This window comes from Plectropomus leopardus, chromosome 10, assembly GCF_026936395.1.
Source record: "Plectropomus leopardus strain MGB_pleo_1.0 chromosome 10, ASM2693639v1, whole genome shotgun sequence".
Classification (NCBI taxonomy): domain Eukaryota; kingdom Metazoa; phylum Chordata; class Actinopteri; order Perciformes; family Serranidae; genus Plectropomus; species Plectropomus leopardus.
The window spans coordinates 20,615,920-20,633,960 of NC_142185.1; the positions used below are offsets into that span (position 1 = coordinate 20,615,920).

The following is an 18,041-nucleotide window of genomic DNA, read 5'->3' on the forward strand; positions in this document are numbered from 1 at the left end:
TGGGAACCGCAGGGCCATCTTATGTCTGGTATATTTTTTAAGTTAAACTGCAGGATTTTTTTACATGCTGAAGTTACTTTTCTTATGCTAGTTACGTTACTTGTTGTGAGGGGCTTCTGTGCTTCTAACTATTGTTTGTTGAACCTATATGTTTGAGGTGTCCTGTCTTAATTTATCTGACAGTTTTTTTCTCATTTCTCATTTTTACTTTGTATAGATTTATCAGTGTAAACAGAGATGATGAATTCTGAGATGGAAGAACTATTATGAGGTGCAAATTACAGGTGCAGGTCATCAGAGATGATTAAGCGTGATCTAATGAGTCTAATTCCCACCTTTGTCCAATATTGGGCTATTACCTTACGCCCAACTAGCTTTTTAATGTCCTTGCCTTACAGCCTTTAACACAAATTAGCTAAACTTAACCTGACCTCAATATCTCTGTGTTCTTGCTTTAATTTACAGGTGACAGACCTTCAGTGGAAAGCTGTTCATGTAGCTGCAAGCTTATTCACAGAACCTGTGTGTGCTTGTTTAAATGATTATGGTTCAGTATCCCAGCTAGCAAAGAGCGTTCCCACAACATTGGCTAACGTTACCTGCAAGCTGCAATTATGTTTTAAAGAAAACATTTCAATCAAATGTTAATTGAACGTTTTAAGGATGTTTATCATTTAAAAAAATGTTCCTTTAATGTTAAACGCTGAATAAGACGTAACATTATATCTGCAACATTCTTAGGATATTAAGAGGTGACAGGTTATAGTGTTATTTTATAAAACATTCCCACAATGTTACATGAGAATGAAGGAAGAACATTTTCAAAGCAACGTCCAGAACATATTGTTGAGACCTGAGATCACAGAATTGTTTTTAAATGAAAATTTAATGTACCATGATATTTCAACAAAAAAAACCCAAACCAAATTTTTTTTAATGATTTTTAAAATTCTATTTTTAAAATGTATTTTCTTTTTTTAATGTTTTTATGTTTATAGTGATGTTACCCCAACGTTATGGGAACTAAAAGAAAACTTGCTCCTGAAAATGTTATTAAAACATTGCATTGGTTGCATTGAACCATTCTCAGAACGTTATTTGGCTCCGAAATTTGCTATCTGGGATACCTCGATAATATCTTGTTTTTCATTTTGTTTATTTTGTAGGCGTTTTCTTTGGGCTGTGTTAAAATTGTAGGCAAGTGTTTTAAAAAGGCTGGCGCTTTTATTTTTAAGGAGTAATGCGGAAGGAAACGACGCAGGTGTGTTTTCCAGAAATATGGAGCGTGTTTGTTTGTTTGTTTGTTTGTTTGTTTGTTTGTTTTGTTTGGCCTCCGGGCCGTGTACGACCCACGAGACCATTGATCCGGCCCGCCACTAAACACGTATATAAACTCAGGGGAAAATGTCGACAGCAATTACTTTTCTGAAATAACGCTGGCGGCTATGCATGTCCGAGTCAGGTTCAGGGTCAGTGAACACAACACGTGAGGTTACGTGCCATCGCGCGATATCATGGGGCATTGATTGACAAGTGATATGCGTCATGGCGAGTGCCAGGAAAAGGGAAGTGGGTGCGAAATTCCGCGTTTTCCAGGAGAAATCATGGATGTATTATAAGGAATACATAAGGAATCGAAGTAAAAGGCAAGACACTTTGTCTGGTTTGTGGCGCCGGAAGTGATGAAAAAGGCCAATCTCGAGCGTCATTACCGCTTGAAACATGCTAAACTGGACGAGTTGAAAGGACAAATGCGTTTTTATAATAATTAACCCTCTTCGTCGGAGTTGGGGTGTCCAACAATCAGCTTTCATAAGACCACAGACTGACAGAGAGACAGCGTTTGGAGGGCAAGTTTTGTGGCGAGTGAATTAATAGCTAAGAAGCTGAAACCTCATGCAGAAGGAGTTTGTGAAGGAGTGTGATTAACTTATAATAATCGTGAAACCGTGATAACTGCGGTTTTTCATACGATCGAAATCTATGATCGTTGCATCATAGGTGTTCATAAATTTAGTATGACCCTCGGAGGACTTCATAAAAACTGAACTTGGCCCTTGGTAGGAAAAAGGTTCCCCACCCCTGGTTCAGCACTTGGTGGATACAAGGTATGTCAATATTTCGTTTCCTATTGTGACTGATATTGAGTGACATTATCTTGTGTATGTTGTTGTTTTGCTGAGTAGGTGTGTGTGTGTGTGTGTGTGTGTGTGTGTGTGTGTGTGTGTAAGCTAGCAGGGATGCTTTCCTGTGTGTTGTGTGATTTTAAAAAGCTATTCGTATTTTCTTGGCTTTGCTACATGCAGTGTGAAGAAATGCTGTAGACCTGCTGTGAAGTGTGTGTTGCAGTAGCGATGGATTGAATCATGCTTGAATTTGGATGTTTGGAGCTGTATCTTATTTGTGATCTTGCTTTGTATTATTATTATTATTATTATTTTTAAAGTGACTAATCATTTCACTGTAAGTTAAATGACCTTGTGCACCCTATCAGCACTGGTCATTTTGTTAAGTTGAAGTGATGGGGATGTTTTGCACCTTTTTTTTTCTCATAGTGTGTTCACCGCATGTTTTTGGAGCTACAGTGTTATCAATAGGCCGACGGCTTTTAAGAAACTAAGGTTGGAGAGTTAAACCATCATACAGCTGTGGATGCCACAGTGTGTGCATCATGTCCAAGCTTTGTTTAAACTTTATGAATTGTCTATCGCACATCTAGTTGAAATCAGGCCACTACTTTCTTCTGTGTTTTACTGACCTCTGACAATAATAATAACCAAATAACCAAATAAGCTGCATTCTCAGTGATGTTGATGGGTTTTAAGTGTAGGTGTAGGGAGTCCTCAGGACCCACAGGTGGTAATTTGTGTGGGTCTGCAATACAATCTGTGTTTTTTGACAAACTATAGTTTTAAACTCCTGTTGGATGTAATGTGGTTCTAATTATGGTTACTTATTCTCTCTCTTTCTTGAATCTTGTTTTGTGTGAGATATATGCTCAGGCGGTAAGAAAAAGGCAGCCGCCAGTGGAATAGTTTTTCAACGCAGTGTCTGCACAGTAGGCCTAAAGCATAATCTGGTTATCATCAACATGAGTGAATACAGCATCCATCAGTGTGTGCGTGAGTTTATTTACCAATACAAAATTTGTAACCTTTACATATGTGAACAAAAAGCATCGCAGGTGTTGCTGTGGTTGTTGAGGAGTTTACTGTGGGAATATACAGCACTCTGACGTCAGTATTATCTGTAGAGTGAATACAACTTTCTCTTGTGAAAATCTGAGGTGATTTGATAACAAAGGCCAGGTGACAGGAAATGTTCTGTCATATTGTAGGATTTTGTCTCCTGTTTCAGTTCTCTGGCTATAAACAATAACCTTAATTCTGAGACTGACACCTTGGAGTGGATTCGTTAGTCGATATGCTCTTGTCTGACAAAATTCTTATCGGTTGGACAATCGCTGGTGTTTTTCCCCAGCTGGAAATGCCAGGAACTCTTCTGAAGATACCCAGCTGGGAGCTTTTTGGAGGCGCAGCATTTTTTTAAACTGAGACTCTTTGGTTGCATCTGGTTGCTATGATACAGGATATCTGCAGACGTAAAAATGTCAGCACATGGTAGACAGCTACACGGCACTCCCATTGCAAAAAAACCCCCCAAAAACAATGGAAAGAAAAAAACAACCAAACAAAAAAAAAAGAAATTTAAGTGGACAAAAAATGCTGCAAGGTTTAGTGCACGTAGTGCACTGTGGCCAATTTAGTCAATCTAGAGATAATGTATAGATTTTTTTTTCCCTATTGACCACTCATTGGCTGATAAGTAGGTAGAATGACAAAATGTTGTTGACCAGGGTTTTCTTTGGTAGACTTCAGCCCTTCTTAATGAAAGACTATGGCCTAGTCCACATGGACACGAGTATTTTTGTAAGCAGTTTTCCCTCTTAGTTATCCAAAAATTCCTGTCTAAACACAATGTTATTAAAAAAAATCTCTGTCCAAAAAACGAATAAAAGAGCATGCTCGACCAAAAGTCGACTATGCGACCATAACACTAAAGCCACGAAAAGAAGATGATTTTGGCCTATCAGCAGCTTGAAAAAAAAACCCAGTATATTGGTTGCCTGGACGTTGGTAGCTCATTCTGTCACCTCTGTACATTCATGTGTGAACATGTAAAAAGTCCTCTTAGCAAGGTAAGGACCAGCACTTTGACTTCATTCACCATTGCACCAAATGTTGCCTCATTTGTGATGCTTCAAAAAAGAAATAATGGCACACATTTTGTAGTACAAACCAAATTTTACAAGAGCTTTGTTTTCAGTGACCTACAGTGCAGTCTGTGTGTTTTCTGCATGATGTGGCCCTGGTGGTAAACAACTCGTGCGGGCCCTTCTGCTGTTGAAGGGTTCGAGATACTATTCTGGAGTCAAAACTCTCAGCAAAGGGCAAATTTCGGCTTAGCTTTGGTATTTTTTTATCAGCATTTTGAGTCAAGCTGAAGCTCTTCATGGAAACTAGAGTTGTACATAATGTTGCTGCCATATTTTTGGATAGTGACCTAAAGGAGATGGAACCAAAAGGCAGCTTTCAGGTCTGTCCTGAGTTTCCTTGCATATGATGAACTGGGAGCAGATTCCCCTCTTTGAAGTGCATTGGTTGTGTCAGATCACTTTGTTATGCACAGAGGCTGCAGGGAGGACCTCGGGAGTCAGACCCCCGGTTCTTTCATTTCATTTACTTTCAGGAAGGGTGAAGGGTAAAGCCACTGGAATGATGAAACACGGTTACCCAACTCTCATTGTTTTTAAGGGGCGCCTGTATGTGTTCACATTTCTCTTTAACTCTGAGCGCGGGGGGAAATTATAATTAATCTGTTAATGACAGTCGGGGCTGTCATAAGCTCAGGGAGTGTATAATAAATTGCTGTAATAAAAATTAAGATTGCATGCATCATTGAGGCCTTCAGAGGGTTTGTTTAATGTAGTTACAAAAATGGTAGCAGCTGATGTGGCGTCCACTGCTCTACCAGGAGAACGCTAATTTCTGAGTGACACTTAACCTGCTGTAGCTCAACCACAGCTGAGGGAGGTGAGGGGAAACCTAATGAGTTTTTCCTGCGTCCCATTTTGAGAACCACTGAACTGGATGGCCTGGTTTGTATCCGAAAGGCAAAAACTTGAATTGTTCATGGGAAATTAATTAGACCCTCTGAAAATCTGCCCGATTCCAAATTCAAGTAAAAGAATTCATTACGGCCCGCCGCCCTGGTCAGTGAGTTATTGGCCGTCGTCTCTTAGGGCTCAAACTTTAGACAAATCACCGCATGCTCTGAAGAGTCACGAGGGTTAAAGGTTGGGTTGTTCACTTGTCCCTCTTCCTCTTAATTGGAACATGAAAGATGCTGCATCTGTGAGACGGACTCTAAGGGGCACGGGAGAGTTACAGCGGCAGAGGACTTCCTCGTCTTTGATGAGGGACAAAGCTTCCTCTGTGGTGCACACGGTCCCATTAGAGGAGAGCCCTCGACTTCTGCCCCGAAGGAACAAAAGAACAAATCTGAAGCGTTGTCGCACTCTAGAGAATTATCATTTTATATGATGAGCTCCTACTGTCAGAACTGAGCGATATGGCTAAAAATGTCACCGTGATACAAAATGTTCATGTTGGATGATATCAATAGTTATAATCCAAAAAGGTTAAATCATTGTATCTTTAAAGGTTAAAGACAAAATTTTGCTCCCAAGTTAAAGTTGAAGAAATGATAGGCCTACAGTGAATTGTGGTTTAAACTTTTATTAATTGTCAGAACATGACAACATTGGCCAAACAGCAGAACATTCAACAAACCAAAGGGTTAATTTCAATCATGTTAATAAATCAAATAAAGAACAGATAAAGAAATGTTCGTTCTAGTGAGCAGCATGTTAAACAGTTTAAAACATAAAGTGTTTTATGTGAAAATGGAAACAGAATAATTAGACAAAACAAAAACAAATCTTTACTGTGGTCAGTATTTTCTGTACAAGTTTTACACACTAAGTCCATAATTTCTGCTCTCTCGAATAACAGAAGACGGACCTCGATGACGTTGTGGTGTAACGGTGAAAGTCTGCCTGATGTGAACGAGACAGAAATCATCATTACAGATGTGTTAATGTATGAAAGTTTTATTCATGTTTCGTAATATTATTATATAATTATAATTAAATTAGCCTTATTATATTCATGTTAACATAACATTAGCATTAGATGACTTAACACAGCGTTTAAGCTAACGTTATGGGGCGATTTTCTATCGCGGTGTCACGTGAACCAGGGTCACATGGTCTCAGACTAAAGAAACATTTTGATGTTTTAACATTAAAATGTTGCCGTACGCATTAGTGGGAGGGCAGTCTTGCCGTCTTCCATTTCTCCAGCTGCTGCTTCGTTTTCTTCTTCTGGTTTATTGAAGATGGTAACTGGCGTTGAAGGTGCATTACCGCCTTCCCTGTGGGCATATGGAGAATTTATCAAACATTTATTACATCGCTATCGAGGAGAATTATATTGAGATAATTATCGTAATCATTTTATCGCCCAGCTCTACCGCCTTCCCAATTCAAGTGTCATTTTTGCACCCATGTTCACGCACGCTTTGCTGACATACCAAACACAGGTTGGCTGACCGGTTTCCTGTCTAGTCAGCGTGGCTGTGTCACCTCTTCTGGCCCTTTCAACCAGAAATATTTGTCAAGGAGGAGGCTCTGAGTCTTATCTTTGGTTGTGTTGTTTGGGACACAAGGGGCCTCGTTTGGGGTTTAGCCTGCGGGCAGGCTGGTATATAGCACTCGTAGCCTGACACCAGTTGACACAGCATAGTTGCACAGGTCACCCTACAAAAACATCGCCCTCTCTCTGGATGAAGCCACCGAACAATGGCGATATTTTTGTTGACAGACGGCCCATGGTGCTCTAACTGAGACTAAGCTCACTTGTCTCACGGATTTGGTGGTGAACTTTAAAGCAAAGACATCCTTCCTGTCCTGCCGTTCAACTTAGCAAGAGACTCGTTCTGACAAAGACAAAGGTCAATTCCTCAAATCTGGATACATCATTTTCAGAGCTTTCTTTCTGAACACAGTTTGTTAGAAAATACTTGTTAAAAATGTGCATTTTAATGCGTGTAGCATCAGTGCCGTTTCTCCCCGTGTGAGCGGTGAGCTCGCTACTTCAACAAGCTCTCACAGCTTTTGCAGTCTAGTGATTACACGACTAAACGACTCTGTTAGATGCCAAAATCAAATAACCAAAAGCAAAATAGCTGTCACTTATGTACCTTCCGGTCATTTTAGCAGCTTTGTGCAAACATTAGCTGAGCGACAGGCTGTAGTTGCACAGCAGCTCAATCGTTTTTTGTTGTGTATTTTACTGTGCTACGGGTTTAGCTGCTAACGAGAGTCTGTCGCCACATGACAGCTTGTTGTGCAGATCAAGATGTGTGTGTGTGTGTGTGTGTGTGTGTGTGTTTTACTATTTGGTAAGCTACTCACAAGAGTCTACTGCTTCTCAGCAGCCGCAGACTGATAAAATAAGGGACATATGTATAATGGACATATGTACCGTGATTTCAACCATTAGTTTGAGGACTCCTGTTGTAAAGCCGCAAGTTCGGCATTTCGGTCATCGCCACCTTAGTTTTTTCGAGCAAAGAAGTGACCACATTTTTGCGATGGCATGGCGGTAGATCTGACTGAGAATCCCAGGACACTATTGGTAGACAGCCTGTCACTCAAGAAGGCCCGCCCTTAATACTGCGTAAAATGCACCCCTCGTAGAATTAGGTACAACAATATCATCCCTTTTATTCCAGGCTGTAAAGTTGTTTATTTCTGCTCTAAAGTTGGACATATTTACATGGGGGTCTGTGAGGTTTGACTACTTTTTGGAGCCAGCCTCAAGTGGCCATTCAGGGAACTGCAGCTTTGGTTACTTCCATGTTGGCTTCATTTTTCAGCTCATTCTTCATTTCAGTGCTTTCAGAGGACATGTCCCCCGGTGTCTCAGGGCAGAAAAAACTGCTCATTTTTTCAGGATTTTTAAACCTTATTTCATTATACTTGCCTTTTTATTTAATCATTCAAATTAGTGACAAACTCATAATCACACGTATATATTTTTGCTTTACCTGGACTTTTCACAGAAAAAGCATCAAGGTAACATTCCCTAAAACTTTTAGAAGCCGGGATTTGTTTTAAAATAAATCTGTTCCAGTTGAAACCAGGGATTTCACAGCTGTAACCAGAAGTCTGCGGCTGAAACATAAAGCTTGTGAGCCGACTCTAATAGGGCCTCAGTGGAAGGTAGACTGCAGCAGCACATCCTCCGCTGTGATTCATCTCTATTGTTTTGCTGGTTTGTTACCTTTCTCTCAAAGAGCCTATTGCTCCCGTGGCTCCCACTACAATTATCACCCGCTTGTCTCTCAGCTTATCTGGTGACACCTTGCTGTTGTCTCAGCTTCTTTTCTCATCCTCCTCTTCTTTGTGTTTACGTTTTCGGTTGTGCCGTATATATAAACCTGTTATACATCACCCACCGGCCATGAAAGATAATTACAGACCAAAAGGAGCAATGGGCTTAATTTTCCAAATTAAGTGAAACTTAATAATTCTCGCCTAAATAGTGGCAGTGATTAATGGCTGCGAGCACACTCGGCAAAAATGTTACGTACATGCAGGTGAACCGCTTTTGATGGCAGATAAACAAAGCTTTGTTTTTTCAGAATAATAGCAGATGTATAAAGAAAAATTAACCACCAAAGAAAATAACCCATATATGTATATATAATTTGTTGTAATTCCAGTGCCAATTAAAAGTTTCCATCAAAGAACATTTGAGAAACAAATAGGCAGTGTACATTATATATATAAGACCAAAGCAGCTAGCACCACCCCAATGGACCATCCACTTTTTCATACATTTAGGGAAAATATAATCATTCTTTTTAATTACTGCACCTAGGCACTCTATTAAAATTCTAATTCACCTCATCCACCTCGATTGATCTGTTCACAGTGGGTGGCTGTGGTGAAATGCACTGTATAATATTCATGCTGGTACGCCTTGGTTGTGCTGTGTGTCAGAAGCCATCTTGCAGCGAATCCCTCACCCACCTTGGAGCGCAGCCTGTGGAACTGATGAGGTGAAGAGCATTGCTCTGCAGCTCCATGCTAGTAATCACGGGACTGAAGAAACACATACATCATCTGCCACACAGGTTGGCATGGCGAGTGAAAAGCCTTCACATCACGTAAGATGTTGGACAAATGATGGCCATACGTGTGTTTGTCTCCTCACAGATGGCTGTGCATCTTCAGTCAGGAAAAAGCTGAGCCTGGCACTTATTCCCCTCCCCCACTCCACTCCTCTTGCTCCCTCTTCTTCTCTCCCTCCATCAGTCTTTTGTAGCACGTCCTTTTTTTTTTTCCGCCTCTCCTCTGCAGGAGGTTTGATATTGGCAACACAGTTAGTGCCCTCCACGGAAATAACAGTGGAAAAGATGACATAAATTATTTGCCAATTGTTTGACACATGCAGGGCATTGTCCTTGCTATAATCATCAGCACTCTGTCACCTGAAGGTATGAACGGTGCCACTGCTGCTTTGTGTCTCTCTGCTAAACCTCCTGGGCTGTTCAGGGCTCCTGATCTCTTCAGTAAAAAGTATATGATGCACTTTTCCTTCAAGCTGTAAGAGAGAATTAATCACAATTATGCTTTGTAATTGTAGGTCTTCTACATTAGCATTTGCACATGTGCAAAAGACAGAAGAGCAGTCAAGTAATTAAACATCATGGTACCTATACAGTGAAGAGATGAAACAGTGTGAAAATGTCATATCCTGATCAGTATTATAATAGTATTGTTAAAATGTCCTTTAAAAAAGTCTAAAAAGCACTGATACACACACTGAAATCATTTCACCAAGTTTTCTATAGAAAATCACATAAAGCAGCACTTTTAATTTGCATAAACCCCAAAACAACAACAGCCTTATATAATGTATTATGTAATTCGAGTTTCATGTTGTGTGGATGTTGATATCAAGGTTGTTGTTGTTTTTTACAGATGCTGGGTTTAGTTCTTCACACTAAATGTCAATATTTTGCATCGAGATGATGTTGACATGAGACGCTTGGAAGACATCGAATTTTGGTTTATTAATACAACTTAACAAAATATTAACATCATCACTATTCTATGTGAAATTGCCATCCTGACATTGAATTTTTGTCACAACCTAAATTCAACATTTAAAATCAACATCTAACAATGTTGATGGCCAGCTGGGTGACCTGCACCCTTTGATGCATGTCTCATGTCTATTTCTGTAATAACTGCAAAAAGCCTTAAAAATTAGGCTTAAAAACTGGGATCTTTCCAAATGAGTGATTGTGCTAAATAATCTTGATCTCAGTATTGACTGAATAATCAGGATCATGATTTTTGCCATAATCGAGCTGCGACATGAAAAGGGACCAGTAGCATCACTGGGTTTAGCTGTGGCATGCTCCCACTCTGTAAACAATGAAAAAGCAAAACAAACCAATATTGCCTGCATGCCTGCCTCTGGAAGACAGTAACCAAATTAGCAGTAGTTGTAATGATAATTAAAATCTGAAACAGTAATACTAACCTTTGGGAATTTTGCCACAGTTTATCGTAAAACCAGTAACCGTTCATCTTTACTATACTGCAGCATATTTAGCGACTGACACACATTTGGCTCATGAGCAGCAGAGTTGGAACTGTAAGGAACACTTAGGAAATGCCATCGTCTCACTGTTGTTGAAGCACTGCTAAATATTTAATATCATGAACTCCTGAGAAGCAGCAGGGACAGATAGCCACCAGTGATATTAAAACAGCCTTTTTTTTTAATGGCACTGTGGAGGATCAGGAACCTTATTTTCTTCTAGAGTGCATCAAGTTGTAAAATAGCTATAAATGTTTTTCATTTTTTCAGACCAATCTTAAAAAGTCATTTAAAGCCCTCTAAAGTCCAGGATCATATTAGTTATGACTTCCCTTGCATTTATTTTTGTCTTTTTTAGCACCTTTTAGCTGTCATTTCCCCACATGCAGGGTACCAGTTTTTACATCACAAGCTCTGCTGTAAGTTTGACTTCTCAGGTTGTCATTTTAATAACATATTAAGATGCCAGGAACCTGAAATACATGGAGAAACTGCACAGGCACCTTTAAAAGAAGACAAATCATAAGTGAAAATCACTTAAACTATAATTTTAGGACACTTCTAGGTTGTAAAAAAATGTAGTTTCACTGCTTATACAAACATACAGTGAAAAAATGTGAAGAATAAAACTATAATACAATCTTTTTATGTGTGAAGTAAGATTAACCCAGCACATTTTTGTGCCTTTTTAATTGAAAATCACTGAAAATATTGATTTGATTTTAAATATGGCACCACTGAGATACAGTGTGAAACCCCACAGTTGCACTTTTAGCTGGTTTCTGCTGTAGCTTGTCTCTACATGATATATAAAAACATTTATGTAACTACAGAAAAAACATTAGAGAGACTCCGAACTGATTGTGTGAGAGAACATCGCAGCTGGTTGGCACTGCATCAGATTCTGTGTATTTGAATTATCGTAGAATTATTAATCAAAGGATTTGACAAATATTGCCGGCGTGTTTGGTACACCATCAGACAAAAGCGAAAATCTAAACTGACACTGCTGTATCTGCCTGGGCCTGCTCAGCAGTTCACAATCAGTAATGAATGGCATCGAACATATAAACAGAGTTTTCCAGTCTTATTTCCCCAGGCAAGGAAATTATAACCAGCAGTATGGCGTTCCATTAACAGTGGCGACTGCATGCATGTGAGAGAAAGAATAAGAGACTCTGAGAGAGAACAATGTTAGTTTATGTGCATGAGTGTTTGGTTTATTTTCAAAGCGCTTGCCAACGTCAGTATGAAACACATTTCAGTTAGCCAACTATTGTTATTAAATTGTGGATGGTGATGCATTGCAGCTCATATGTTGCGTCCACAGTTAAAAAAAAAAAAGGCTCTGGCACATTGCATGCACAGTACACAACACATTATAGTGCATGGATATGAGATATAGTGCTGGATCAATACATGATTTAGCTAGATGAAGAATGATGTGCAGCCCGGCGCAGGAAAATACAACAAGAGAAGAAAACGGGTCCCTCCTCATGAAAAATGCTCATTATCAATGGGGGAGGTGTTTTGTCTAGATGTAATGAGATACTGTCATGCTGTGGTACAGTGCAGAACAAGCAGAGCCACCCCTATGCAGCCTGTACCATTCTATAATGTCCTTGCCCTTGATCAGTTCCCGCTGCCTTCAATTGCACTGAAACCCATTATAAATTAATCACCTCGTCTTGCAATTTGCATAAAACACACACAGCACCATTTCCATTCACCTCTATCTATGAACTGGATTAGGAGAAACTGCATTAAATGGCACATTAAAGAAGAGGAAGCCGATCTGTAGCGAAAGGCGGTAATTCGGTGACAATGGCAGCGGAGCAATTCCTGCGAGCAGTATAATTAATGTATGCCTTGCAACCATACATGGGGAACAGCTCAGTGCATTTGGGAAGAAAAAGAGCAAAATCTCCCCCATGAGTCCGCTTCCCTCTAGCTTCTGTAATTTTGTCAGTATGATATGATTTTGCTGCCATGGTTTTGTGCTTTGACAAATCTCTGCGTAGAGGAATTATTGAGATTCCAAAGGATTTGCACGTCCTGTCTTGTGTGTTTATTTTGGCTGCACGACGCAGCGAGATTGTGTACCTGCTCACTCAAATTATAACAGATTTGCCCTGGCACGATGAGGTAATCAGCTATCCGAAAATGCCTAGCTATTACTCAGACAACGAGGAGCCAGTCAAGACAATAAACTTAACTGAAAGACTGAAGATTGATCACAGAGTTCTTATTTAGACAAACACGACTTGGAGAAAAAGGCAATTCATCTGATCTGTCCTGCTGTATTTTCCATATGAATCAGCAAAAATAGAGAGGCCATCCCTGACTTAGATTAGAAAAAAGGGCATAAATCATGTAATTACATTGTCAAAACAACATCTGATCTTTGCACACACACTTTTGTTTACCTATATAAAAAAAGTACTTTCATCTTTATGCTCTGCTTAGATGTTCATAATTAATCTAGTTTTCACACTCGCCACTCGCTCGCTGAATTCTAAGCAGCAACTTTGTATCCAAACAAATAATCTGTTGTGCTCACAGATGTTTAAGACAGTTTTTGATGTGAAATTACGGTTTAATACTTAATATCTGCACAGTTTAACAGTTTTATTTTGTCTGTTTTACTGCCAATTGTGCGCTGGCTTTCTTTAATCGGTAATTTCTCTGTCATAAAACTATTAAAATATTTGAGGACATCTGCATGAAAAAAAGAGAAAAGCACATGCAGTGTAATTATGAAATGATCCGGCTGTGTAACGGACATCAGGCTTGTAAAGCTGCCTGCCCAACAATCTAGTTTGGCAGTGAGGAGCCCGTATTAACAACACAACAGTAGTTATTCTCCCAGTGCTTTCCTAAATGTCACAGTTTGCATTTGTCAGATTGCAATGTATCACTTAGAGGGGGGTGATGGGAAACCCTCCAAGAGTAACCTTGAATGGCAGCCAATCGGCACGGGACCAATGGCCTCCCATTCCTCTGCTTCACTGCACTGCACTGGCGCTGCACTCTACAGTATATTTAAACACATGCCGACACCCAAGAGGAGGAGAAATAGCACCTGACCCCTTGAAACTGATACCCTCGCAAGCAAGGGAGAGGGGAAATTGTTTAATGAAGATGGATCACAGTGATGGCTTTACATTTCATTTCTTAACAGCGGGCATACGGCTTTATTACAGCCAGTCCTCACCTTTGTCCTCTCCCTCTCAGACGAGGCACTCAGGAGGGCTCTGTGTACTCACTTTAGTTTGGTTTTAGTGGCTTTTTTGGGTGGTGTGTGTGTGTGTTGCCTCCTGAATGTAAAAATCTGCCCGCATTGTGGAACTTGCTTAGCTGGCTAGTCAACGGGGAAATGTTGACAATTCAGCCCAGTTCCATCTGGCCACATTCTTCCTGGTCTAGCTGCTCTGTGAGGTCTCCTGTGAAATGATGTCCTCTATCAGCAGTGAATGTCACAAGCCCTACACCATTATTGCAGAATAGGATCCCCACAGACTGAGTGGAAAGAAAGCGATTCAACATCTCTTTTGTACCTTATTCGACTCGTTCCCTCTCCCATATACTAGAAGAAAAAACATCCGAGATGCACCTACAGTTGTGATGTTGAATAAACATAAGCTATCTGCATATTAAAGGTGTAGTGTGTGAACTAAAGGGTGGCCAACATTTCACCTCCAAGCCAACGATTAATCAACACCAGATCAAGAATACGCAAAACTCGACTAAAATTGAAAATCTGAGAGCTGGTCAAAAAGCCACAAGTGATGGCAAAATGATGTTACTTTGCCCAAAATCTAATGTAGGAATGTGAAGATTATCGGCCTGGATGATTATCGGGGCTGATATTCGGCATTTTGCCAATTATCTGTATGGCTGTTATATTTTGATGAGCGCCAATATAAATAATTAATGAAAAAGTGTGTGTGTTAAGCTCAACCAACACGAGGGAAGGCAGTCTGCAATACATGCAAAGAAAATATCAGCATGGGAGGAACTTTTACTCTGTAAAAACCTCAGGGAGCAATTTCTATTCATTCATTTTGAATTAAAATTTTTACTGAACTTCATAAAAAAAAGTTGTAGGGAACTTGCTGTATATGACATTGAAAGTTTCAGTTTTGATTTAACAGGCATTTAAACAAAGTTTTGTGTTGGAATGTGTTATATTCCAAATTCTACATTTGGACAGAAATATACTCATTTTTATTGTAAATGCATATTTGTATTCCAAATATCGGTTATCGGTTTGACTACGTAGTAATTATCGGTATCGGATTGGTTTTGGCCCTGAAAAAACAATATTGGTCGGCCCCTTATCTAATTCTTTAAAAAAGGACAGTCATTTATCGTGCCAGAAATCAAAAGAATAGCAGCATTCTTTACATACAGCAATCCAATTGTAAATCCTTATAATAATAATACTACAGTCATTTAAGATTGTATTACTTAAGAAGCCGACGGTGCAATGTTGGTCACAACTTGTTTTTGTTCTCTAATTCATGGACTGATCACAACACTTATTTTTTGTGAATGTTTTGAACATGTATCAGTATGGATGCTTAAGTGAACTTCTACGACCTCTTAATGTAACATAAACTGAGGTGCATATGTGATGGAATTAAGGTAAACAGATGTGAGGTTTGGTGATGAATTTAGTGTACATCACACACGTCTGTGGACATGATATGATGATATGAATATGATATACTGAATTTTGGACCGCAGGATGATAGCTGGTGTCACTGGCATTAGCTAATGTGGATCCTTTTAAATAAATATATACATTTGGATGTTTTTTGCACAGTTGGTGGTGATTGTTGCACTGTCTGTGCTCTGTGTGTCTCTTGGTTATCAACAGTCTTTGCCTAAGAACAGATTTGGGGCTTTGGGCTTTGGACCCCAGATTATCTAGCTGTGGATATAATTTGGCTCTGACCAGTGCCTAGACTGGACACCAATTTAAGACCACAGACTACAACAAATGACGAACAATACGCCTGCAAGCTGTGTGAGCCTAGCTAGCTAAGCTTGGCTATGCCTGGCCTAACCACACCATTATGTTGGATTTTGGACTTCAGACTATGGACTTTTCTCTTGGCTTTTCGACAGTCTTTACCTCTGGCCTTGTTGGTTTGGATTGGCTGTGCTTGGCCTTGTGGATGTTGGTAGTAACTGTACACACTTTCTGCAGACACAATATGGTCACCTTTGTCACTTTGGTTACATCAACAGGTATGATTTTCTAGAAAATGAACAAAAGTACTATTTTCCAACATTATTACAAATACATAGTTTTAGTGCAGTCAATTTTGTCACTTGCTTCTGCATTAAATGTTTGGCCCACAAAATAAATAATCCCTCAAACGCTCCAAGTGCATTACATCAGAATCGGATGTAGCACTTACTCCTGACCTACCGAAGCCTCTGAATTAACAAATTAACCAACATCAGAACGAAGAAGTCTCAAGTGTTCATTGTAGCCTATGAGACTCTAAATCTACAGTTTTTTTCATCAAGAAAAATAATATTTAATTGAATTGTCTCGTGTGAGAGACTGAATCACGTGTCCACTGTTATCAGCTTATAGCTCTGATCAAACTTGGGTTGAAGATTGAACTCAAGTCAGAGCCGCGGTGGTATCTTCTGTGTCATCAAGTTCAACCGCTCAAAAAAAGGGTGACGTTAAGAGAACCAGCTGTACTGTATTATGCTAAAAATAACAGCAGCTTTGCAGCGACTGCTATGTGTTTGGGAATGGCTAAGGTTCATTACAACCACATGCTGACTGAGTTTTTCTCCACAGTGGGTTTTCCACAATAGAAATAGCGCTTTAAAATATATTATAATTTTGGATTTAATTTGGATCTGGACCGTAAACTTTTAGCCTGCCAAGCGTTCTGATTGTTGTGTTACTACGGCAGACAGTTTACTTATACCTGTGATCAGCTCATTTGCATACTGAGTAATGTTGCGAGTGTCTGAGATGGAGCAGAGTCTGCACCTCTGAACCCTGGACCAAAGGCCAAGGGTTCAAATGGACAACAGAGCCCTCGGGCAGAAAATCTGAACCCTTCTCACCTTAGATGGCAAACCTAAAGTGCATCAGCAGTGCAGTGTTTCCCTGAAACAGAGTCACCCACTAGTTGTATTGAATATTTTTACATCATGCAGGGATTTTAATCCACTTATGGCACCAAACATTCAGAGGATTTGAGGCTGTGCTGCAACAAATTCAATTTAGCATCACGGGTAATTCATTTTTGTCCGGTGTATGGAGATTCAGATGGACACGGACGTATGGTAGTTCCTCACACGGCAGCGAGTGGATTTTAAATGAAAGTTAATGGAAGTTTCAAGTCATCAAAAGATTCTGAACTTGTTCTGGTCGTGAACCAAAGGGAGCATTTGTCTGTTATAACAAAGATATATGAGTCTCGCAGTACACAGCTCGCTAGTCTTAATTAGGTGGCTACCATCAAATGGGAATTGTATCATCACAATGGTAAGTGTACCACAACATGCTCGCCCCTAACCTTATACATTTATGAATTTCAATATTAACGGGGGGCATAGAATACTTAGAGGAATAATTAATGCTGGACTAAATTGAGTTTGAAAAGCCTGTGGTTTACCGTGTCATTGGTGCACACTGTCAGCCAATTGCAGAGGCTGAGAGATTGGGAGGGTCAGTGTGTAATGTCCATGCGATGAGTAGTGCTGCTTTACGACTTCCATTTGCTCCAGTGCGGGCAGCCTTCCCACTGGTCCTCACTAATGACGCCTCTCTAATGCTGCATGGAAGAGCAGAGGAGGGTAATGTAAGTGGAGATAGGGGAGCCACTTGGGTAAGAATTAAAACACGATAATTGATAATATTTCAATGTAGCTTAACGGAATTGCCCCATACCGTGTTCAGCAGGATTATCAATGAATAATTAATAAAACAAAACCGATTTCATAATTGAAAGATATGAGCACTGGATGTGTTGGTCTGCTTGAAGTAATGGCCGAAGTACTAGATAAAACATGAAAGAAATACTGGAAATTTGAGCAGTTTAAAGGGACATTTTACCGGTTTTCAGCCAGCATCGTATCATAATAATGTGGGTACTGTGTGTAAATGAACTGTGGTAAACTTCCCTTCATCTTACCAGCGCTCAGTTTTCCCTGTTCATCTCTCAGCTCAGATCACTGACTTTAGAGCTGTTGCTCAAACTACAGATTGTACTTCTGCGTTTTTGTATGCTTGCCACAACAAACAGAGGGTAGAAGCAG

The 18,041-nt window shown here is 39.8% G+C and overlaps 1 long non-coding RNA gene across 2 annotated transcripts in view; it reads left to right on the plus strand.

The window, feature by feature from the left end:
* Nucleotides 1–1,543: 1,543 nt before the first annotated feature.
* LOC148188511 (uncharacterized) overlaps nt 1,544–18,041 on the plus strand; it is a 73,825-nt gene continuing 57,327 nt past the window's right edge. For both annotated transcript variants that reach the window (XR_015777769.1, XR_015777768.1), the window contains exon 1: nt 1,544–2,108. This is a non-coding gene — a long non-coding RNA (uncharacterized LOC148188511). The remainder of the gene's footprint in view (nt 2,109–18,041) is intronic.